General features: G+C 43.7%; 21 non-coding genes across 21 annotated transcripts; all 21 read right to left on the bottom strand.

Annotated features, from left to right (window-relative positions):
• Positions 1–13,641: 13,641 nt before the first annotated feature.
• Positions 13,642–13,760, bottom strand: LOC121988120. The gene has a single exon (XR_006113879.1). It is a non-coding gene; the product is annotated as a 5S ribosomal RNA (ribosomal RNA).
• Positions 13,761–14,098: 338 nt separating this feature from the next.
• Positions 14,099–14,217, bottom strand: LOC121988165. Its single transcript, XR_006113909.1, has one exon. It is a non-coding gene; the product is annotated as a 5S ribosomal RNA (ribosomal RNA).
• A 338-nt stretch (positions 14,218–14,555) lies between these two features.
• Positions 14,556–14,674, bottom strand: LOC121988109. The gene has a single exon (XR_006113869.1). It is a non-coding gene; the product is annotated as a 5S ribosomal RNA (ribosomal RNA).
• Positions 14,675–14,966: 292 nt separating this feature from the next.
• Positions 14,967–15,085, bottom strand: LOC121988271. The gene has a single exon (XR_006114001.1). It is a non-coding gene; the product is annotated as a 5S ribosomal RNA (ribosomal RNA).
• A 338-nt stretch (positions 15,086–15,423) lies between these two features.
• Positions 15,424–15,542, bottom strand: LOC121987994. Its single transcript, XR_006113778.1, has one exon. It is a non-coding gene; the product is annotated as a 5S ribosomal RNA (ribosomal RNA).
• A 338-nt stretch (positions 15,543–15,880) lies between these two features.
• LOC121988040 lies at positions 15,881–15,999 on the bottom strand. Its single transcript, XR_006113803.1, has one exon. It is a non-coding gene; the product is annotated as a 5S ribosomal RNA (ribosomal RNA).
• A 341-nt stretch (positions 16,000–16,340) lies between these two features.
• On the bottom strand, positions 16,341–16,459 carry LOC121988063. The gene has a single exon (XR_006113825.1). It is a non-coding gene; the product is annotated as a 5S ribosomal RNA (ribosomal RNA).
• Positions 16,460–16,751: 292 nt separating this feature from the next.
• Positions 16,752–16,870, bottom strand: LOC121988259. The gene has a single exon (XR_006113992.1). It is a non-coding gene; the product is annotated as a 5S ribosomal RNA (ribosomal RNA).
• Positions 16,871–17,207: 337 nt separating this feature from the next.
• LOC121988018 lies at positions 17,208–17,326 on the bottom strand. Its single transcript, XR_006113785.1, has one exon. It is a non-coding gene; the product is annotated as a 5S ribosomal RNA (ribosomal RNA).
• A 337-nt stretch (positions 17,327–17,663) lies between these two features.
• On the bottom strand, positions 17,664–17,782 carry LOC121988131. The gene has a single exon (XR_006113885.1). It is a non-coding gene; the product is annotated as a 5S ribosomal RNA (ribosomal RNA).
• A 338-nt stretch (positions 17,783–18,120) lies between these two features.
• On the bottom strand, positions 18,121–18,239 carry LOC121988097. Its single transcript, XR_006113857.1, has one exon. It is a non-coding gene; the product is annotated as a 5S ribosomal RNA (ribosomal RNA).
• A 344-nt stretch (positions 18,240–18,583) lies between these two features.
• Positions 18,584–18,702, bottom strand: LOC121988103. The gene has a single exon (XR_006113863.1). It is a non-coding gene; the product is annotated as a 5S ribosomal RNA (ribosomal RNA).
• A 342-nt stretch (positions 18,703–19,044) lies between these two features.
• LOC121987988 lies at positions 19,045–19,163 on the bottom strand. The gene has a single exon (XR_006113773.1). It is a non-coding gene; the product is annotated as a 5S ribosomal RNA (ribosomal RNA).
• A 681-nt stretch (positions 19,164–19,844) lies between these two features.
• Positions 19,845–19,963, bottom strand: LOC121988052. Its single transcript, XR_006113814.1, has one exon. It is a non-coding gene; the product is annotated as a 5S ribosomal RNA (ribosomal RNA).
• A 337-nt stretch (positions 19,964–20,300) lies between these two features.
• On the bottom strand, positions 20,301–20,419 carry LOC121988006. The gene has a single exon (XR_006113782.1). It is a non-coding gene; the product is annotated as a 5S ribosomal RNA (ribosomal RNA).
• A 337-nt stretch (positions 20,420–20,756) lies between these two features.
• On the bottom strand, positions 20,757–20,875 carry LOC121988154. Its single transcript, XR_006113898.1, has one exon. It is a non-coding gene; the product is annotated as a 5S ribosomal RNA (ribosomal RNA).
• Positions 20,876–21,213: 338 nt separating this feature from the next.
• Positions 21,214–21,332, bottom strand: LOC121988086. The gene has a single exon (XR_006113846.1). It is a non-coding gene; the product is annotated as a 5S ribosomal RNA (ribosomal RNA).
• Positions 21,333–21,666: 334 nt separating this feature from the next.
• On the bottom strand, positions 21,667–21,783 carry LOC121988142. The gene has a single exon (XR_006113892.1). It is a non-coding gene; the product is annotated as a 5S ribosomal RNA (ribosomal RNA).
• A 333-nt stretch (positions 21,784–22,116) lies between these two features.
• LOC121988074 lies at positions 22,117–22,235 on the bottom strand. Its single transcript, XR_006113836.1, has one exon. It is a non-coding gene; the product is annotated as a 5S ribosomal RNA (ribosomal RNA).
• Positions 22,236–22,576: 341 nt separating this feature from the next.
• On the bottom strand, positions 22,577–22,695 carry LOC121988029. The gene has a single exon (XR_006113790.1). It is a non-coding gene; the product is annotated as a 5S ribosomal RNA (ribosomal RNA).
• Positions 22,696–22,987: 292 nt separating this feature from the next.
• LOC121988214 lies at positions 22,988–23,106 on the bottom strand. Its single transcript, XR_006113949.1, has one exon. It is a non-coding gene; the product is annotated as a 5S ribosomal RNA (ribosomal RNA).
• Positions 23,107–23,152: the final 46 nt, after the last annotated feature.

Raw genomic sequence — 23,152 nt, 5'->3', positions numbered from 1 at the left:
TAGTAACCCTGCTGGATTCGGAACTTGCAATCCCGGGTCTCGTAGGGATGCGCGCACAGTAAGTACAGTTGCCAGGGCCTAGCAGCATGTTTAGTATTTTCATCTATTATTATATATATAGTTTTCCAAATATGTAATCAGTGATGGAAACACTAACTTAGTTTCAGTTTCAGTTAATTATCTCAGTTAAGTTTCATGATTTGAGTTCATGACCAGTTAGATGTATATGCATGATCAGTTCAGTATTTATGCTTAGTTCAGATACAGTATGCTATGCTCAGCTTGTTTGTATGCCATGATCAGTTTAGTACATGTTGTATGCCATGCCATGTTGCCATGCTCAGTTCAGTTTTCAAACAGCATGATTTAAAACCATAATCGATCGATTCAGCACCTTTTTGTGCTCTCGCGTCCGCGTGAGAGCTTCTACTGTCCAATCGATCGACCGATCGATTGACAGCTCCCAATCGATCAACCGATCGATTGGGAACGTTTCTGTGCTCGCGATTTCACATCCCAATCGATCAGCCGATCGATTGGGCCTTCCCACAATCGCAGCACAGTCCAATCGATCAACTGATCGATTGGACCCTGGTTAAATCGATTGCTGATATGCGTAGATTTTATATACTTTTATGTATATTTTGACGCACATTTACATACTTTGAGCTTGCTTGATTTATGCATTTTTATACTTCCAGCTTTCCTTTTAGCATATTTACTCTTTTTGTTCGGAGATCTTCTTTTTGTGCATTTTTTGTACACAGGAGTCGAATTTGGTGAAGATTCTACATTCTTGGACAAAACTTATGAGCAAAGCAAGCGAGAAGGCACCTGGTCGTGTACCAGACATGACCCTGCATTAGTAGGGAGCTCTGGCCGTGTGGAGTTCACAGGTCGCGTGGCAGCAACAGCAAAGGATCCTGGCCTGGCCGTGTGAACCTCACACGTCCGTGCCAAGTTTTGAAGCAAATCAGAGTCCAATCCTTACATGGCCGTGTGGATCTACATGGTCGTGTAAGGTTTCCAGAGACCAAGAAGGCCCTGGTCGTGTGCACCACACGGCCGTGCAGGGTTCCCAGCACTTAAAAGTGTTCTGGCCGTGTGCACCACACAACCGTGCCAGGTTTCCAGAAGCTGGGGCAGTCCAGGTCGTGTGGATCTACACGGCGTGCTTGGAGGTTTTGATGGGAGTTGTCCACGGCTGGGTACACCACACGGCCGTGTATGGATGGCAAAGAGGGGAAAGGCTCTGGCCGTGTGAACCTCACACGGCCATGCCTCGGGGTCGTGTGACGCTCGAAAACCCCGCCTCTATTTAAAGCCTCTTTGAAGATTTGAAAGGGATCTTCTCCCCCTTTGGGAGAAAGCAAGATTTGGTGGATTCCTCCCATTCTTGGGAGGATTTTTGGGCGATCTAAAGGGAGATTTTGGCGAATTCGACTTCGGGAGCGAGGATTGGATCCGAAGATGGAGCTATATTGTAGATAAGTTTTCTTTCTCTCCTCTTCTTAGATTGGGATGGAAGAAATGATTGTAATCTTCTTATCTTTGATTTTCTTTCTTCATTTTATGGAGTAGATCTTGTTGTTCTAGGATGGAGGGAGTATTTGTGAGATAAATTGATGTAAACTCTGTGGATTTGCCATTTCTTTATTTCTATGATGTTGCCTAGTTTGTATCGATTGGATCTTGAATGATTAATTGTGATTAAGGCTTAATTCTCATTCTTGATTGATTGTTTGGATATCTTATAGACTTTGTAAAGATTAAACCTCACTCGATTTTCTGAGAGATCCACGTGACAAGTGCAAGCCCGTGTAAGAACGTTTGAGGGATAACCTTGAAGGGGAAATGAGATTATTCAAGAGGGTAGGATAGATTTTATGATTCAATCCTTGTATCTTTATGGGTTAAGAAGCTATGAACTTCTATGTTGGTATCCGAGGGAAGCATAGTAATAGGTGCAATCCTGTGTAAGGACAACGTAGGTTCATATCTAATTGATCACATTTAGGTACATTTATCAGTCCTATGTCGGTTATCTATTGCAAGAGAGAACCGGCAACCTTCTATAAATATTAGACAATTGAGAAATAAGAATTGGTAAACCATATACATTCAAGAGATTTCACAAAGAAACCAAAACTCCTAGAACCTCCCTTTATCATAACTCAAACCCCAAACTCTTGTTTGTTAATCTTTCATTTTAGATTTGTTTTTCATCCTTAGCATTTGAACCAATTGATTAGTTGTTTAGCTAATTCGCTTTGAGATATCTCTAGTGTTTATTCCAATCCCTGTGGATACGATAATCTTTTATATTACTTGCGACATTTCCATACACTTGCAGAGAGATAACAAGTTTTTGGCGCCGTTGCCGGGGACTGCGCTATAACATTAGAGATTATCAATTGAGTTGGACTAAACATAACTTTTCTTTCTTTCTTTACATTTCCATAGTTGTAACTAATTTTTTTTTAGAATTCTGTTTCTATAAGTTTTTCTTTTCTTGAATAACATTCTTGACAATTCTTTTTGTTGCAATTCTAATTCTAATTCTAACTTTGCATTCTTGATTTCTAGCACTCTAATCTAACTTTTCTCTGTTGTCTCTTTTGATCTAGTTTCTTTCTTCTTTTCTTTTGTAAACATATCTTGCAATCTTTTGCATATGAATTATTCTAGACATTTTTTTTCCTTTTATCTTTTCTTTCTTGTTTTCATTATGCACTTTCTTTCATGCAATTTAAATTCTGCATTTTCTTTCTTGCTTTTCATTATGCATTTTATTTCTTGTCTTTAATTCTGCATTTTTAGTTTTGCTTGTAATTTTTTTTAGATATCTTGAGCACTAACATGTCAAGCAGGGCTTCAAGAGAATTTTTCACACCCATGAGCGCAAGATCTTCCATTGATGAATATTGTGATTCGGAAGATGATCAATTTGAGTTTCTTTGTGGAGTGTGTGGTAGCACATCTCATCCAGTTGCTATTTGCCATTTTTTTCAAAAGACTGCTATAACTCCGGAACTTCAGTGTTTGGTTCAACCTCAACATCAAGATACATATGAGCAAGTTCCTGATACTTATGGTTATGACTGGGAAGATCATCAAATTCAGTACCTTCAACCTCAGCTAATTTCATAGCAGAGTGAGCAGTCATTATTCCAGCAGCAGATCTCTGACCCTCCTCAACATTATAATCACTTTTGGATGAATCGACAAAATTTGGACTACAACTACATACAAAATGTTGAGTATACTTCCAAGTAAATCAGAGTTTGTCAGAATTTCAGGATGATTCTTTATTAGATGGACCACATCGTTCACAATTTGATGAGCCAATTGTTTGGGAGGACTCCCAAAACTCAAATACTCTTGCTCCCAATCAGATGAAGACCACAACACAAGATTCTGAAGAGCTAATGGTACAACGGGGAATCTTAGCTTTACGACTACTACTACAAAATTCCAATAAAGTTGTTGATTCCTCTATTGATGATGTTGATGTTAGTGGACTCTTCACTACTTATGATGATGATGTGGTGGATAAAAGTGTAGGGACATGTACTTTGGAGGAAATGTCCCAAGGATCACCTCCTTTGGTCACACAACCAATTGATACTATGGAATGTGTAAGAATAGAATTGGTTGATGATAATTGTGTAGGGACTTATGCAATGGAAGCAAAGTGCCAAGAATCACCATATTTAGAAGCACGACCATTTGAGTCTGAGCTAGAGCCACTACATAATTCTGAAGAAGTCACATTCCATTGTTTAGAACTTTCAGGTACATCTCAACAATGCAAGGTTAGTATTCTTAGTGATCTTTTAGAAAATTTCATAGATGTACCTATAATTGATTTTGTTGGATGTGATTCATTTTTTTGATACATACTCAATTCATTCTAATATGGTTCTAGTTCCTTCTTATATAACATGCTTGTGGGAGACTTGTTTTTCTTTTGGATGTGCAGATTTCACATGGGCCAATAATTGGAAGCTCAATCTGAACCGTCTTCAACCACCTGAACAAATTTCCAAGAAGATGAAGATGGAGAGAGTTATACTTTACTTTGTAGATCCTTTGATGAAAGCTCTCTCCATAATAAGAGCCCTTGGTAGGAGGGTTCTAAAATATCTTACCCCTCCAAGAGCGAGATTTAGATGAATCTAATGAGGTGGTCGAGCTAATGACCTTAAACAAGCGCTTCTTGGGAGGCAACCCAAGTTCATCTTCCTTATTTTCTTTTATGTCTTTAGTTCTTTCTTTATAATAAACATGTATCCTCTACTTAATTTTTCTTGTCTATCTTATTTTTATAGAATTCAAAGTTGTGGAGGAATGTGAGCATTGGATAGAGGAGTATTTTTAAAATATGAATGTCAACCATTTGGAGCTCATCACTTGGTAACTTCTCTAAATTTCATAAATCTTCTCCACATTGTTTTTAGTTTTCATTGGGACAATGAAAAGTTTAAGTCTGGGGGGATGCATTAGATGCATTTGATTTAGTTTAGTTTTTGCATAATAAATTTTTTGTTTTTTTTGCTAGTTGCATCATTCATCATATCATGATTGTTTGTTCCTTAATGCAAAATACTAGCACATTTATTATCTAGATTCATGATGTTTTAAATGATGCTAGTAGTAAGCTTTATGTACTTCTTTTCTCTATCTTGGGTAGCATGAAATAAGCTAAGAATCATATGGAGATGAGTTTTAGTTTTGGCTTAACCCTAAGGGTCTTACCTTCACTTCACTATACTTGATGCTTGAATAGTTGATATCAATGAAATAGTCATGATTCATCTTGTTTGCTTAGTACTTGGTTTCCATGGTGATTTCTCAAACTTCATTTTGGTTATTGGATGAGGCTCAAATCATGTAAGCTCATTTGGAAAAATCAAAATATCCCAACATTTGTGCTAAAAGTACATTTGTGAATAAGTTTTGCACAATGCAAACACTTATGGAAAAAAAATGAAAAAAATGAATAAGGGATATAAAAAAACAGTTGTTGTGAGTGGAATCTAGCAAGTCACCCCTTTGAGACCGAGTTAGGTTACTGGGGAAATGACTGCTTAGCTTCTCTTGAGATTGAGCACACCATTGAGACCTTGGGTTGGTTGAGAAATATGAACCAAGTGAGTGGCAAGTAAGTGTCTATCACTGGTTACTTGTCTCTCACCGGAAACATTAGGAATTCAAATTTGATGACGACTTGACTAGGACATAGATTGAAACTTGAAGGGTTTTTGAATTACTTTTACACTGTGCACAGGATACTTAAGCTTGAGCCATACTTGATTTGCTTCCGTGATTATGCTTGTTATTGGAACTCTTTGATAGAGTTAGGAAAGCACATTAGGGTTTATGAATGCATTGTAGAACATATGAATTTAAATTGTAGCATTTTGCTTAAGGACAAGCAAAGGTTTAAGTCTGGGGGTGTGATGTGCGTAGATTTTATATACTTTTATGCATATTTTGACGCACATTTACATACTTTAAGCTTGATTGATTTATGCATTTTTATACTTCCAGTTTTCCTTTTAGCATATTTACTCTTTTTGTTCGGAGATCTGCTTTTTGTGCATTTTTTGTATACAGGAGTCGAATTTGGTGAAGATTCTACATTCTTGGACAAAACTTATGAGCAAAGCAAGCGAGAAGGCACCTGGTCGTGTACCAGACACGACCCTGCATTGGTAGGGAGCTCTGACCGTGTGGAGTTCAGAGGCCGCGTGGCAACAACAGCAAAGGAACTTGGCCTGGCCGTGTGAACCTCACACGGCCGTGCCAAGTTTTGAAGAAAATCAGAGTCCAATCCTTACATGGTCGTGTGGATTTACATGGTCGTGTAAGGTTTCCAGAGACCAAGAAGGCCCTGGTCGTGTGCACTGCATGGTCGTGCAGGGTTCCCATCGCTTAAAAGTATTCTGGCCGTGTGCACCACACGGCCGTGCCAGGTTTCCAGAAGCTAGGGCAGTCCAGGCCGTGTGGATCTACACGACTGTGCTTGGAGGTTTTGATGGGAGTTGTCCACGGCCGTGTATGGATGGCAAAGAGGGGAAAGGCTCTGGCCGTGTGAACCTCACACGGCCATGCCTCGGGTCGTGTGGCGCCCGAAAACCCCCCTCTATTTAAAGCCTCTTTGAAGATTTGAAAGGGATCTTCTCCCCCTTTGGGAGAAAGCGAGATTTGGTGGATTCCTCCCATTCTTGGGAGGATTTTTGGGCGATCTAAAGGGAGATCTTGGCGAATTCAACTCCGGGAGCGAGGATTGGATCCGAAGATGGAGCTATATTGTAGATAAGTTTTCTTTCTCTCCTCTTCTTGGATTGGGATGGAAGAAATGCTTGTAATCTTCTTATCTTTGGTTTTCTTTCTTCATTTTATGGAGTAGATCTTGTTGTTCTAGGATGGAGGGAGTATTTACGAGATAAATTGATGTAAACTCTTGTGGATTTGTCATTTCTTTGTTTCTATGATGTTGCCTAGTTTGTATCGATTGGATCTTGAATGATTAATTGTGATTAAGGCTTAATTCTCATTCTTGATTGATTGTTTGGATATCTTGCAGACTTTGTAAAGATTAACCCTCACTCAATTTTCCAAGGGATCCACGTGACAGGTGCAAGCCCGTGTAAGGACGTTTGAGGGATAACCTTGAAGGGGAAATGAGATTATTCAAGAGGGTAGGATAGATTTTATGATTCAATCCTTGTATCTTTATGGGTTAAGAAGCTATGAACTTCTTTGTTGGTATCCGAGGGAAGCATAGTAATAGGTGCAATCCTGTGTAAGGACAACGTAGGTTCATATCTAATTGATCACATTTAGGTGCATTTATCAGTCCTATGTCGGTTATCTATTGCAAGAGAGAACCGGCAACCTTCTACAAATATTAGACAATTGAGAAATAAGAATTGGTAAACCATATACATTCAAGAGATTTCACAAAGAAACCAAAACTCCTAGAACCTCCCTTTATCATAACTCAAACCCCAAACTCTTGTTTGTCAATCTTTCATTTTAGATTTGTTTTTCATCCTTAGCATTTGAACTAATTGATTAGTTGTTTAGCTAATTCGCTTTGAGATATCTCTAGTGCTTATTCCAGTCCCTGTGGATACGATAATCTTTTATATTACTTGCGACATTTCTGTACACTCGCGGAGAGATAACAATTGCCCAATCGATTGACCAGCTTGGACTTGACTCAATCTCAAGCCTAAAGTCTCCAACCTAACTCCCAGTCAACCGTGACATGTTGGGTCTCCATGACTATCATTTGGTCACACCCGACCAACCTCGAACTAGTCTTCTAGCCTCCTCCATCAGCTTTGCGTCCCTCGGATATCTTCCCATCCTTCACGCCTTGCCTTCAGGAGCTTCCTTCGCCCTCATCCTAGTTGTCGGGTCTTCCTTGCCAAGTTACACTAGGACTTATCTTGTCAAGACCGCATACTTGGACTTACACCCTTTGCTAAGATCACACTTGGACTTTCCAATTGCCTGACTCCTCACCAGGACTTTCTCTTTTGTTAAGATCACACTTGGACTTTCCAATTACCTGGCTCCACATCAGGACTTTTCCTTTGCCAAGATCACACTTGGACTTTCTCCTGTCTAGCTCCATACTAGAACTTTCCCGTTGCCTGGCTCCTCACCGAGACTTTCTCCTGCCTAGCTCCGCACTAGGACTTTCCCTTTGCCTGGCTCCTCACTAGGACTTTCTCCTGCCTAGCTCCTCACTAGGACTTTCTCGTTGCCTGGCTCCTCACCGGGACTTACCTGGTCAATCCTTTGACCATCTCCACAACCGGACGATTACTCCAGCAATCTCCTTATATTATGAAACATCAAAACTCAAATCCTAACTCAAGCTTGACTCAACTCAAGCTTAGTTAAACTGGTCAAACTTGACCTAGGGAAATTGTCCCAACATTGATGAGTTCGGACATCATTGATTCTGATAGACTAGCACGGATTATACTCCTTGGTCTAACCAAATAGTTGTTTCTTACTAGCTGGAGACATTAGGATGTCGAGAGTTAAACGTGGATGCTAGTTATGGTAACTAGTTCATTGAAGTGACCTACTGTAAGACTTCATATGGTTCTCTACATATATATAGATATGTCTGTGAAGCTCTTACTGTAGCTCGAGTGCAAGTTTTCTTCGAATTAAGATATACAAGTCATCTTGATCATGGAAACTTATACTTGACATCTTAAGCAAGCATCTCATTGAATATACGTCTTTACAAGAAGACGTATATCCTATGGCCACTCGTTAGGATTATTACTCAAAGTCTTTGGCCAAAGTATTACATGTTAAGAGTGTGAGACTCTTAGACACATATCCGAGTAATTTGAATCTGCAGAATGAAGAAGTATTACTTGAGCTAGGTGTGACGTAGTTAGCCTAGTGGGAACTAACACATAGACCATATCTTGAACCAAGTAGGTATAAGATGAGTGAAAAGAACATGGTACGACTTACTGTAGCTGCTGAAAGGTTTGGAAGTGGTTCCGAGATCAACCTATGATTTTTTGATTAATTAGGGATTATGATGTACTATTATGTGTCATTCATGATCATTCCATAATTGATGGTTAATTATGGACGACTAACAGAACCGGAAACCTATAAGGTCACACACACTACGAGTTTATCTAAGAGACATAAAACAAGTTTGAGAATTAGATTCTCAAATCGAGGGAGATTAAGTCTAGATGGACCAGACAAAAGGATAAATATGAAATCAAAATGGTACAATGGAAGCATGGATGTGTCACATATTTTGAAGATGAGTTGGACTCTCTTTGGTTTAATTATAAATCAAAATGGTTTGGTTTAATTAAAAGGGGTTCTTAGTTTTGAACCAAATATGGTTTGATTTTGAACCAAACTTAAGGCTATTGGTATAGATTGCGGGTTAAAGAATACGATTTTAGATTTGATCTAAATCCAATAAAAAGATTATATAATGGATGAGAGAAAGAAAAAAAATGTGAACAAAGTTTTAGTTTTTCTTCTCGATCCTTTCTCCTCTTCGTTTTCCCGTATCCAAACAAAAACACTATTTTTGTGTTGCCGCCGCTGCTGACCAAGGGAGAACCATTGCCTCTAGATCATGCCGACGCCACCTGTCGACGCCGAACTTCCAGGCTCAGCTACCAGATTGCAAGCACAAAGGAGGATTGTTCCCTTTGCGTCGCTGTCATGGTCCAAGGATGTTTCCCTGTTTGCCATCACCATCATCCAGCCATCCACCATTGGTGTTGCTGCCACCAGGGGCTCATCGGACCGTACGGAGCCCATTGTCACCGGCCATAGATGTCGACAGCACTTGCCAGCAAAACCAGACAATAGCAAGTTGCTGCTGCCTACGCGCCACTGTCGCCAGTCGCGACTGAGTGCCACCGTTGGCTTCTGCCGCCGGTGGTGTCGGATCTCATGGTTGCTGCCCCTTCCGGATTTTGAAGCTGTTGTCCTTGCTGGTGCCGTCGGCATCCTTTGGCTACCGGTCATCCTTTGGACTGCCGGACGGCGGCAAAGGTTGCCTCTGAGGTGAAGGCATCGACTCCGCCCTTTGGGTCACCAGAACAGTATAGCGAAGCTGCTGTCCCTTGAGGGAAGCAAGGTTTTAGCTCCTGAACAGCAACAACAAAGGTTGTTGTTACCGGTTGATTTGTATCGTTTAGTTGTAATTCTTGGCGGGTACAAATCAGACTGTAATCCCTCTCTCGGATCGAACCATCTCCCACCTTCAACTAGTACCGAAGCGAAGACATGACTTGGACTTATTGGAAGTCATCTCGAAGATAGCTCGGCATGGATATAAGTAGAGGCGAGGCTCATGCATCGCTTGGTCGACCTCCTTCTCACTCTAGACCATACGATGGAATCTTCTACACATCATCCGTCAGGTATATCTAATGTAAATTTACTTTCCATAAAATTTTAATTATGCGATCATATTTGGCATGTTGTATCCTTATATGTGTGTGATGTGTATAATGTAATAATTAGAAATTATTATTGTTTTTATTTTTTGTGCATGTTTACGAAACGTGTTCTAGCATGCACCCGCGTCGGGTTACCCAACACATGTCCCTTATGCTGCTAAAGACTGAGTGCATGTTCCCACACTGTCAAAGATTGAGTGTGTGTTTCTACGCTGCCAAAGATAGAGTATTTGTCCCCCACGCCGCAAAAGACTAAGTGTGTGTTCCCACATTACCAAAGACTAAGTGTGTGTTCTCACACTACAAAAGACTAAGTGCATATTCTTACGTGACTAAAGATTGAGTGTGTGTTCCCATGCCGCTAAAGATTGAGTGTGGTGCCCCCCATGCCACAAAAGTCTGAGTGCATGTTTCCATGCCACCAAAGACTGAGTGCGTGTTCTTACACCGTAAAATACTAAGTGAGTGTCCCCAACACTTCCAAAGACTAAGTGTGTGTTCCCATGCTGCAAAAGATTGAGTGTGTGTCTCAATGCCACAAAAGACAAAGTGCGTGTTGCCACGTGACCAAAGATTGGATGTCGACTCCGCCTTACAATCGAATAGCCTTACGGTCGGCTTGGAGCTCCTAGCCTCATGCTAGCAATTATCCTTATGATAGACTCGATGACCCTTCCCTGACTTCTTAGTTGATGGTCATTTAACTTTACGTCAGGCTCGGCAACCCTAGCCTTGTGCTAGCGATCTGTCTTACGAGGGGCACGAATTAGCCTTATGACGGGTTCGACGATATTTCATTACTCCTCGGTCAGGAGTGATTTAGCCTTACGATAGTCTCGAATTAGCCTTTTGACAAACTTGACAATATTTTCCTAACTCCTTAGTCAGAAGCGATTTATCCTTACGATAGGCTCGAAGCCCCTAGCCTCATGCTAGTGATTAACCTTGCGACAAGCTAGACAACTCCATAGTCGAAGGTCACTCAGCCTTATGACAAACTTAGAGATTCTATCCCCTACTCCTTAGTCAGAGGTCACTCGGCCTTACTATAGACTTGGAACCCCTATCCCTGCACGAGCAATTGCATTACGATAAACACAAATATCCTTGCCCCGCGCTAGTGGATCCTTCCCCGACTCTTCAGTCGGGAGACACCCAACCTTACTACAGGCTCAGACTCCCCTAAAGCTAATCACCATGCTACTGATTAGCCTTACAATAAGCTAGGATATTTCATTCGCGACTCCTTAATCGGAAGACACTTATTCTTACGATAGGCTCGACGACCCTTCCCTAACTCCTTAGTCAGCGGTCACTCAACCCTAACTTCACGCTAGTGATTAGCTTTATGACAATCTCAAGGACTCTTTGTCTAATTTCTTAGTTGGAAGCTACTTCACCTTACGACAGACTTAGATCCCCTAGCTTTACGCTGTCAATTTACCTTACGATAGGCCCGGAGCCCCTAGCCCTGCACTAACAATTCACCTTATGAAAGGCTTAGTGACTCTTTGTCTGACTCCTTAGCCAGAAGCTACCCCGCCTTATGACAGGCTCGGATCCCCTAGCTTCGCGCTAGCAATTCACTTTACAACAAACCCGAAGCCCCTAGCCGTGCTCTAGCAATTTGTTTTATAATAGGCTCGGTGATTCTTGTTAGGACCAAAAGGAATTTAGATATCTCCACAATGACATGATATTGATAGATCGATTAAGTGCGATAGAGGGGGGGTGAATATCACGCTCTTTTAAAAACTTTTCTTTTCGTATTTCAAAATAATTCGAGTAAGCAGCGGAAAATATAAAGGGGCAAGTTCGTTTACTTCGTTCGGAGCTTAGCTCGTCTCCTACTCGAAAGCCTACAATCCTTGATCGCACCGATGGGCAAATCACTATAGCTCTTCTTTCTGAGATCCTCGGAAAGAAGCAGATCATACAAATGAGCAAGATAGTAACACCCTACTATCTTGCTTAAATTAATTACAATGCAAGCTATAAAAATTATATCGACAAAATGTAGAAATGGACGCTCGATCGGTACTTCCGAAGTAGCTTGAAGAGTTGTAATAAATCTTGCAGTACGAGCAGCTTGTGCGGAGAAGAACCTTTTGATAATCAGTAGTGTTCTATTAAACCTTAGATCTCGAGCTCCTTTTTATAAGTGTCAATGTCGTTCGGTCGACCGAACCCGCTCCCTTCCTTCCTTGCTGGAGTTTGACGCTGGCTCGATCTTCTGCATTTACTGTTCTTTAAGGGTTCGGTCGACTGAACCTCTTTTTCGGTTGACCGAACAGCTTCCTTCCCTGTTTATCGAAATCTGCTGAGATCTTCATTTAATGCTCCGTTAATACTGATTGGATAGGTCGACCGATCCCTGGTTCGGTCGACCGATCAAGCTTTGATCGGACTGTACTTCGCTTTGGTCTGAACTGATCTCTGGTCTGAGTCAAGCTGGTTCGGTTGACCGATCCTGCTGTTTGATCGACCGATCAGGCTGAATCTGCAAAACAAAGTTAAACAATATTCCTGCAAAACAAATGTTAGCACAGTAATATAATGCATGAGTAGTAATATGCATGAGTATAACAGCTAGAACTGTCTTGATCTCAACTTGGAAACCATCCCGGTTTCTTCAGTTGGATCAACGATCTTAGGTTGTTCCCTTCAGGAACCCGACCTCACTGTCGCTCCTCCAGTTATTTACCTCAACCTACCTGCCAAAACGTTGGGTCCTCCAGACCGGTTTAGACTTTACTGTCTGGCCGTGATTAGGGCTTTCTCGATTGAGTAAATAGCCTGCACACTTAGCCAAATCATCAGATCATAACAAGACTTAACTTGAACCTTTGACGATATCAAAACTCAGATTTGATTCTGGTGCACCTTGCACCAACAGATATTGTCTACTTTGAGCCTAAGTCCTTATGGTTTTGTTTGTGGGCTTTATCTCAAAATCTCATATTAATGGAGATATCTTTCCCTTATAAATCTATGATCTTCCCATGTATTTTGAATATGAGACTTTATTTAAAATCTTGAGATCCAACAATTCCTCTCTCAAATGAAGGACCACAGACTTTCGACGTCCAATCCTCCACCCACCAGGACTTCATGTCCCTCGGTCCACCCGACCTACTAAGACTTCCTTACCTAGCCCAACTAGGACTTCATGCCTGGTGTCGGATCCTCTTGATTTGGACATGGGAGCCCCTACTTCCTTTGTTCGAGGTTAATATTCTACTTACATGTCTCAATTATATCATAACTCTTGTACACAGTCGACGGTTAGACCTTCTGCAGTCCGGGCTATGATATCAATTGTTAGGACCAAAAGAAATTTAGGGTTAAGGGTTTACCGGACTAACCGCCGGAAGAAGTACGAACCAGAGTCATGATCCAAGATGGAACCATGTGAGTAAAACCTTGAATGAAGTAGAGGAGGCCCTAAGTAGGTCAAAAATGACCCAATGCTTAAGGGGAGGCCCTAAGCAGGCCTCCGAGCAGTCGCCGCCACCGCCTTCCGGGGAAAGAAAAAAAATGAACGAACAAACAATCCGATACCTCCCGTGAAAAAAAGATCGGCCGATAATACACATACACATACACGAGCACTTTTCTTATACCAAAAAATTTTAAAAAATCAAATATAAAAAAAAAAGTGCAACAAGAGGACTTCCCAGGGGGTCACCCATCCTAGTACTGCTCTCGCCAAAGCACGCTTAACTTCGGAGTTCTGATGGGATCCGGTGCATTAGTACTGGTATGATTGCACCCATGCTCACTTCCGCATACTCCCTATTTATACCGCGAACGTCGTCGCGTGAACCTAGCCCCCCGCCGCTTTTCCCCCGGCGAAATCAACCCGACCACAAAAATCGAAAACAAGAACAAATTTAATAAAAATAAATCGAAATAAAAAAATCAATATCCAAATCAAGTAAGCACCCGGCCGCGACTCCTCCGAGCAGTCGCCGCCACCGCCTTCCGGGGAGAGAAAAAAAAACGAATGAACAAACAGTCCGATACCTCCCGCGAAAAAACAGATCGACCGATAATACACATACACAAGCACTTTTCTTTTACCAAAAAATTTAAAAAAAATATCAAAAAAATAGGTGCAACACGAGGACTTCCCAAGGGGTCACCCATCCTAGTACTGCTCTCGTCCAAGCACGCTAAACTTCGGAGTTCTGATGGGATCCGATGCATTAGTACTGATATGATCGCACTCATCCTCACTTCCGCACACTCCCTATTTATACCGCGAACGGCCGTCGCGCGAACCTAGCACCCCACCGCTTTTCCCCCGGCAAAATCAACCCGACCACAAAAATCGAAAACAAGAACAAAAATAATAAAAACCAATCAAAATCAAAAATCAATATCCAAATCAAGTAAGCACCTGGCCGCGACTCCTCCGAGCAGTCGCCGCCACCGCCTTCTGGGGAGAGAAAAAAAAACGAATGAACAAACAGTCCGATACCTCCCGCGAAAAAACAGATCGACCGATAATACACATACACGAGCACTTTTCTTTTACCAAAATTTTTTTTAATAAAATCAAAAAAATAAGTGCAACATGAGGACTTCCCAGGGGGTCACCGATCCTAGTACTGCTCTCGCCCAAGCACGCTTAACTTCGGAGTTCTGATGGGATCCGGTGCATTAGTGCTGGTATGATCGCACCCTAAACCTAGCCCCTCGCCGCTTTTCCCCCGGCGAAATCAACCCGAACACAAAAATCCAAAACAAGAACAAAAGTAATAAAAACCAATCGAAATCCAAAAAATCAATATCCAAATCAAGTAAGCACCCGGCCCAGACTCCTCCGAGCAGTCGCCGTCGCCGCCTTCCGGGGAGAGAACAAAAAAATGAATGAACAAACAGTCCGATACCTCCCGCGAAAAAACAGATCGACCGATTATACACATACACGAACACTTTTCTTTTGCCAAAAAATCTTTTAAAAAAATCAAAAAATAGGTGCAACACGAGGACTTCCCAGGGGGTCACCCATCCCAGTACTGCTCTCGCCCAAGCACGCTTAACTTCGGAGTTCTGATGGGATCCGATGCATTAGTGCCGGTATGATTGCACTCATCCTCTCTTCCGCGCACTCCCTATTTATACCGCGAACGGCCGTCGCGCGAACCTAGCCCCCCGCCGCTTTTCCCCCGGCGAAATCAACCCGACCACAAAAATCGAAAACAAGAACAAAAGTAATAAAAACCAATCGAAATATAAAAAATCAATATCCAAATCAAGTAAGCACCCGGCCGCGACTCCTCCGAGCAGTCACCGCCGCCGCCTTCCTGGGAGAGAACAAAAAAACGAATGAACAAACAGTCTGATACCTCACGCGAAAAAACAGATCGACCGATAATACACATACACGAGCATTTCCTTTGCCAAAAAATCTTTAAAAAAAATCGAAACATAGGTGCAACACGAGGACATCCCAGGGGGTCACCCATCCTAGTACAGCTCTCGCCCAAGCACGCTTAACTTCGGAGTTCTGATGGGATCCGGTGCATTAGTGCCGGTATGATCGCACCCATCCTCTCTTCCGCGCACTCCCTATTTATACCGCGAACGGCCATCGCGTGAACCTAGCCCCCCGCCGCTTTTCTCCCGGCGAAATCAACCCGACCACAAAAATCGAAAATAAGAACAAAAGTAATAAAAACCAATCGAAATCCAAGAAATCAATATCCAAATCAAGTAAGCACCCGGCCGAGACTCCTCCGAGCAGTCGCCGCCGCAGCCTTCCGGGGAGAGAACAAAAAAATGAATGAACAAACAGTCCGATACCTCCAGCGAAAAAACAGATCGACCGATAATACACATACACGAACTTTTCTTTTGCCAAAAAATCTTTTAAAAAAATCGAAAAATAGGTGCAACACGAGGACTTCCCAGGGGGTCACCCATCCCAGTATTGCTCTCGCCCAAGCACGCTTAACTTCGGAGTTCGGATGGGATCCGGCGCATTAGTCCCGGTATGATCGCACCCATCATCTCTTCCGCGCACTCCCTATTTATACCGCGAACGGTCGTCGTGCGAACCTCGCCCCCCGCCGCTTTTCCCCCGGCGAAATCAACCCGACTACAAAAATCGAAAACAAGAACAAAAGTAATAAAAACCAATCGAAATCCAAAAAATCAAGATCCAAATCAAGTAAGCGCCCGGCCGCGACTCCTCCGAGCAGTCGCCGCCACCGCCTTCCGGGGAGAGAACAAAAAAACGAATGAACAAACAGTCCGATACCTCCCGCGAAAAAACAGATCGACCGATAATACACATACACGAGCACTTTTCTTATACCAAAATTTTTTTTAATAAAATCAAAAAAATAAGTGCAACACGAGGACTTCCCAGGGGGTCACCGATCTTAGTACTGCTCTCGCCCAAGCACGCTTAACTTCAGAGTTCTGATGGGATCCGGTGCATTAGTGCTGGTATGATCGCACCCTAAACCTAGCCCCCCGCCGCTTTTCCCCCGGCGAAATCAACCCGAACACAAAAATCCAAAACAAGAACAAAAGTAATAAAAACCAATCGAAATCCAAAAAATTAATATCCAAATCAAGTAAGCACCCGGTCGCGACTCCTCCGAGCAGTCGTCGCCGCCGCCTTCCGGGGAGAAAACAAAAAAATGAATGAACAAACAGTCCGATAACTCCCGCGAAAAAACAGATCGACCGATTATACACATACACGAACACTTTTCTTTTGCCAAAAAATCATTTAAAAAAATCAAAAAATAGGTGCAACACGAGGACTTCCCAGGGGGTCAACCATCCCAGTACTGCTCTCGCCCAAGCACGCTTAACTTCGGAGTTCTGATGGGATCCGGTGCATTAGTGCCGGTATGATCGCACTCATCCTCTCTTCCGCACACTCCTTATTTATACCGCGAACGGCCGTCGCGCGAACCTAGCCCCCCGCCGCTTTTCCCCCGGCGAAATTAACCCGACCACAAAAATCGAAACCAAGAACAAAAGTAATAAAAACCAATCGAAATCCAAAAAATCAATATACAAATCAAGTAAGCACCCGGCCGCGACTCCTCCGAGCAGTCGCCGCCGCCGCCTTCCGGGGAGAGAACAAAAAAACGAATGAACAAACAGTCCGATACTTCCCGCGAAAAAACAGATCGACCGATAATACACATACGCGAGCTTTTCTTTTGCCAAAAAATCTTTTAAAAAAACGAAACATAGGTGCAACACGAGGACTTCCCAGGAGGTAACCCATCTTAGTACTGCTCTCGCCCAAGCACGCTTAACTTCGGAGTTCAGATGGGATCCGGTACATTAGTGCCGGTATGATCGCCCCCATCCTCTCTTCCGCGCACTCCCTATTTATACCGCGAACGGCCGTCGCATGAACCTAGCCCCTCGCCGCTTTTCCCCCGGCGAAATCAACCAGACCACAAAAATCGAAAATAAGAACAAAAGTAATAAAAACCAATCGAAATATAAAAAATCAATATCCAAATCAAGTAAGCACCCGGACGCGACACCTCCGAGCAGTCGCCGCCGCCGCCTTCCTAGGAGAGAACAAAAAAACGAATGAACAAACAGTCTGATACCTCACGCGAAAAAACAGATCGACCGATAATACACATACACGATCATTTCTTTTGCCAAAAAATCTTTAAAAAAATCGAAACATAGGTGCAACATGAGAACATCCCAGGGGGACACCCATCCTAGTACAGCTCTCGCCCAAGCACGCTTAACTTCGGAGTTCTGATGGGATCCGGTGCATTAGTGCCGGTATGATCGCACCCATCCTCTCTTCCGCGCACTCCCTATTTATACCGCGAACGGCTATCGCGTGAACCTAGCACCCCGCCGCTTTTCCCCCGGCGAAATCAACCCGACCACAAAAATCGAAAATAAGAACAAAAGTAATAAAATCCAATCGAAATCCAAGAAATCAATATCCAAATCAAGTAAGCACCCGGCCGAGACTCCTCCGAGCAGTCGCCGCCGCAGCCTTTCGGGGAGAGAACAAAAAAAAAAATGAACAAACAGTCCGATACCTCCAGCGAAAAAACAGATCGACCGATAATACACATACACGAACTTTTCTTTTGCCAAAAAATCTTTAAAAAAAATCGAAAAATAGGTGCAACACGAGGACTTCCTAGGGGGTCACCCATCCCAGTATTGCTCTCGCCCAAGCACGCTTAACTTCGGAGTTCGGATGGGATCCGGCGCATTAGTCCCGGTATGATCGCACCCATCATCTCTTCCGCGCACTCCCTATTTATACCGCGAACGGTCGTCGTGCGAACCTCGCCCCCCGCCGCTTTTCCCCCGGCGAAATCAACCCGACCACAAAAATCGAAAACAAGAACAAAAGTAATAAAAACCAATCGAAATCCAAAAAATCAAGATCCAAATCAAGTAAGCGCCCGGCCGCGACTCCTCCGAGCAGTCGCCGCCACTGCCTTCCAGGGAGAGAACAAAAAAACGAATGAACAAACAGTCCGATACCTCCCGCGAAAAAACAGATCGACCGATAATACACATACACGAGCACTTTTCTTTTTTGCCAAAAAAATCTTTAAAAAAAATCGAAAAAATAGGTGCAACACGAGGACTTCCCAGGGGGTCACCCATCCTAGTACAGCTCTCGCCCAAGCACGCTTAACTTCGGAGTTCTGATGGGATCCGGTGCATTAGTGCCAGTATGATCGCACCCATCCTCTCTTCCGCGCACTCCCTATTTATACCGCGAACGGCCATCGCGTGAACCTAGCCCCCCGCCGCTTTTCTCCCGGCGAAATCAACCCGACCACAAAAATCGAAAATAAGAACAAAAGTAATAAAAACCAATCGAAATCCAAGAAATCAATATCCAAATCAAGTAAGCACCCGGCCGAGACTCCTCCGAGCAGTCGCCGCCGCAGCCTTCCGGGGAGAGAACAAAAAAATGAATGAACAAACAGTCCGATACCTCCAGCGAAAAAACAGATCGACCGATAATACACATACACGAGCACTTTTCTTTTGCCAAAAAATCTTTTAAAAAAAATCGAAAAAATAGGTGCAACACGAGGACTTCCCAGGGGGTCACCCATCCTAGTAATGCTCTCGCCCAAGCACGCTTAACTTCGGAGTTCTGATGGGATCCGGTGCATTAGTGCTGGTATGATCGCACCCATCCTCTCTCCCGCGCACTCCCTATTTATACCGCGAACCTAGCCCCCCCTGCCGCTTTTCCCCCGGCGAAATCAACCCGACCACAAAAATCGAAAACAAGAACAAAAGTAATAAAAACCCAATCGAAATCCAAAAAATCAAGATCCAAATCAAGTAAGCACCCGGCCGCGACCCCTCCGAGCAGTCGCCGCCACCGCCTTCCGGGGAGAGAAGGAAAAAACGAATGAACAAACAGTCCGATACCTCCCGCGAAAAAACAGATCGACCGATAATACACATACACGAGCACTTTTCTTTTGCCAAAAAATCTTTTAAAAAAAATAAGTGCAACACGAGGACTTCCCAGGGGTCACCCACACACTCCTATTTATCATGCATTAGCGAACAACCGTCGCGCGAACCAGCCCTCCGCCACTTTTCTCACGACGAAATCAACCCGACCACAAAAATCGAAAACAAGAAAAAAAAATAATAAAAACCAATCGAAATCAAAATCAAAATCAAAATCAAGTAAGCACCCGGCCCCGACTCCTCCGAGCAGTCGCCGCCACCGCCTTCCGGGGAAAAAAAATGAATGAACAAACAGTCTGATACCTCCTACGAAAAACAGATCGACCGATAATACATACACGAGCACTTTTCTTTAACCAAAAAATTAAAAAAAAATCAAATATCAAAAAATAGGTGCAACACGAGGACTTCCAAGGGGGTCACCCATCCTAGTACTGCTCTCGCCCAAGCACGATTAGCTTCGGAGTTCAGAAGGGATCCGGTGCATTAGTGCTGGTATGATCGCACCCATCCTCTCTTCCGCACACTCCCTAATTATACCGCGAACGACCATCGCGCGAACCAGCCCTCCGCCGCTTTTCCCCCGGCGAAATCAATACGACCACAAAAATCGAAAACAAGAACAAAAGTAATAAAAACCAATCGAAATCCAAAAAATCAATATACAAATCAAGTAAGCACCCGGCCGCGACTCCTCCGAGCAGTCGCCGCCGCCGCCTTCCGGGGAGAGAACAAAAAAACGAAAGAACAAACAGTCCGATACTTCCAGCGAAAAAACAGATCGACCGATAATACACATACGCGAGCTTTTCTTTTGCCAAAAAATCTTTTAAAAAAATCGAAACATAGGTGCAACACGAGGACTTCCCAGGAGGTAACCCATCTTAGTACTGCTCTCGCCCAAGCACGCTTAACTTCGGAGTTCAGATGGGATCCGGTACATTAGTGCCGGTATGATCGCCCCCATCCTCTCTTCCGCGCACTCCCTATTTATACCGCGAACGGTCGTCGCACGAACCTAGCCCCTCGCCGCTTTTCCCCCGGCGAAATCAACCAGACCACAAAAATCGAAAATAAGAACAAAAGTAATAAAAACCAATCGAAATATAAAAAATCAATATCCAAATCAAGTAAGCACCCGGACGCGACACCTCCGAGCAGTCGCCGCCGCCGCCTTCCTAGGAGAGAACAAAAAAACGAATGAACAAACAGTCTGATACCTCACGCGAAAAAACAGATCGACCGATAATACACATACACGAGCATTTCTTTTGCCAAAAAATCTTTAAAAAAATCGAAACATAGGTGCAACATGAGGACATCCCAGGGGGACACCCATCCTAGTACAGCTCTCGCCCAAGCACGCTTAACTTCGGAGTTCTGATGGGATCTGGTGCATTAGTGCCGGTATGATCGCACCCATCCTCTCTTCCGCGCACTCCCTATTTATACCGCGAACGGCCATCGCGTGAACCTAGCCCCCCGCCGCTTTTCCCCCGGCGAAATCAACCCGACCACAAAAATCGAAAATAAGAACAAAAGTAATAAAAACCAATCGAAATCCAAGAAATCAATATCCAAATCAAGTTAGCACCCGGCCGAGACTCCTCCGAGCAGTCGCCGCCGCAGCCTTTCGGGGAGAGAACAAAAAAAAAAATGAACAAACAGTCCGATACCTCCAGCGAAAAAACAGATCGACCGATAATACACATACACGAACTTTTCTTTTGCCAAAAAATCTTTAAAAAAAATCGAAAAATAGGTGCAACACGAGGACTTCCTAGGGGGTCACCCATCCCAGTATTGCTCTCGCCCAAGCACGCTTAACTTCGGAGTTCGGATGGGATCCGGCGCATTAGTCCCGGTATGATCGCACCCATCATCTCTTCCGCGCACTCCCTATTTATACCGCGAACGGTCGTCGTGCGAACCTCGCCCCCCGCCGCTTTTCCCCCGGCGAAATCAACCCGACTACAAAAATCGAAAACAAGAACAAAAGTAATAAAAACCAATCGAAATCCAAAAAATCAAGATCCAAATCAAGTAAGCGCCCGGCCGCGACTCCTCCGAGCAGTCGCCGCCACCGCCTTCCGGGGAGAGAACAAAAAAATGAACAAATAACGAATAAACAGCCGACCGAAAATACATACACGCGAATACCACGCTTTAATTAAAAACATCTTTAGCAAAAATAACCCACGAATAACAAACATAGGTGCAACACGAGGACTTCCCAGGGGGTCACCCATCCTAGTACAGCTCTCGCCCAAGCACGCTTAACTCGGAGTTCGATGGGATCCGGTGCATTAGTGCCGGTATGATCGCACCCATCCTCTCTTCCGCACTCCCTATTTATACCGCGAACGCCATCCGTGAACCTAGCCCCCGCCGCTTTTCTCCCGGTGAAATCAACCCGACCACAAAAATCGAAAATAAGAACAAAAGTAATAAAAACCAATCGAAATCCAAGAAATCAATATCCAAATCAAGTAAGCACCCGGCCGAGACTCCTCCGAGCAGTCGCCGCCGCAGCCTTCCGGGGAGAGAACAAAAAAATGAATGAACAAACAGTCCGATACCTCCAGCGAAAAAACAGATCGACCGATAATACACATACACGAACTTTTCTTTTGCCAAAAAATCTTTAAAAAAAATCGAAAAATAGGTGCAACACGAGGACTTCCTAGGGGGTCACCCATCCCAGTATTGCTCTCGCCCAAGCACGCTTAACTTCGGAGTTCGGATGGGATCCGGCGCATTAGTCCCGGTATGATCGCACCCATCATCTCTTCCGCGCACTCCCTATTTATACCGCGAACGGTCGTCGTGCGAACCTCGCCCCCCGCCGCTTTTCCCCCGGCGAAATCAACCCGACCACAAAAATCGAAAACAAGAACAAAAGTAATAAAAACCAATCGAAATCCAAAAAATCAAGATCCAAATCAAGTAAGCGCCCGGCCGCGACTCCTCCGAGCAGTCGCCGCCACTGCCTTCCAGGGAGAGAACAAAAAAACGAATGAACAAACAGTCCGATACCTCCCGCGAAAAAACAGATCGACCGATAATACACATACACGAGCACTTTTCTTATACCAAAATTTTTTTTAATAAAATCAAAAAAATAAGTGCAACACGAGGACTTCCCAGGGGGTCACCGATCTTAGTACTGCTCTCGCCCAAGCACGCTTAACTTCGGAGTTCTGATGGGATCCGGTGCATTAGTGCTGGTATGATCGCACCCTAAACCTAGCCCCCCGCCGCTTTTCCCCCGGCGAAATCAACCCGAACACAAAAATCCAAAACAAGAACAAAAGTAATAAAAACCAATCGAAATCCAAAAAATTAATATCCAAATCAAGTAAGCACCCGGTCGCGACTCCTCCGAGCAGTCGTCGCCGCCGCCTTCCGGGGAGAAAACAAAAAAATGAATGAACAAACAGTCCGATAACTCTCGCGAAAAAACAGATCGACCGATTATACACATACACGAACACTTTTCTTTTGCCAAAAAATCATTTAAAAAAATCAAAAAATAGGTGCAACACGAGGACTTCCCAGGGGGTCAACCATCCCAGTACTGCTCTCGCCCAAGCACGCTTAACTTCGGAGTTCTGATGGGATCCGGTGCATTAGTGCCGGTATGATCGCACTCATCCTCTCTTCCGCACACTCCTTATTTATACCGCGAACGGCCGTCG

Source organism: Zingiber officinale, chromosome 5B (genome assembly GCF_018446385.1).
Source record: "Zingiber officinale cultivar Zhangliang chromosome 5B, Zo_v1.1, whole genome shotgun sequence".
Taxonomy (NCBI): domain Eukaryota; kingdom Viridiplantae; phylum Streptophyta; class Magnoliopsida; order Zingiberales; family Zingiberaceae; genus Zingiber; species Zingiber officinale.
This window is presented reverse-complemented; position numbering and strand designations above follow the sequence as displayed.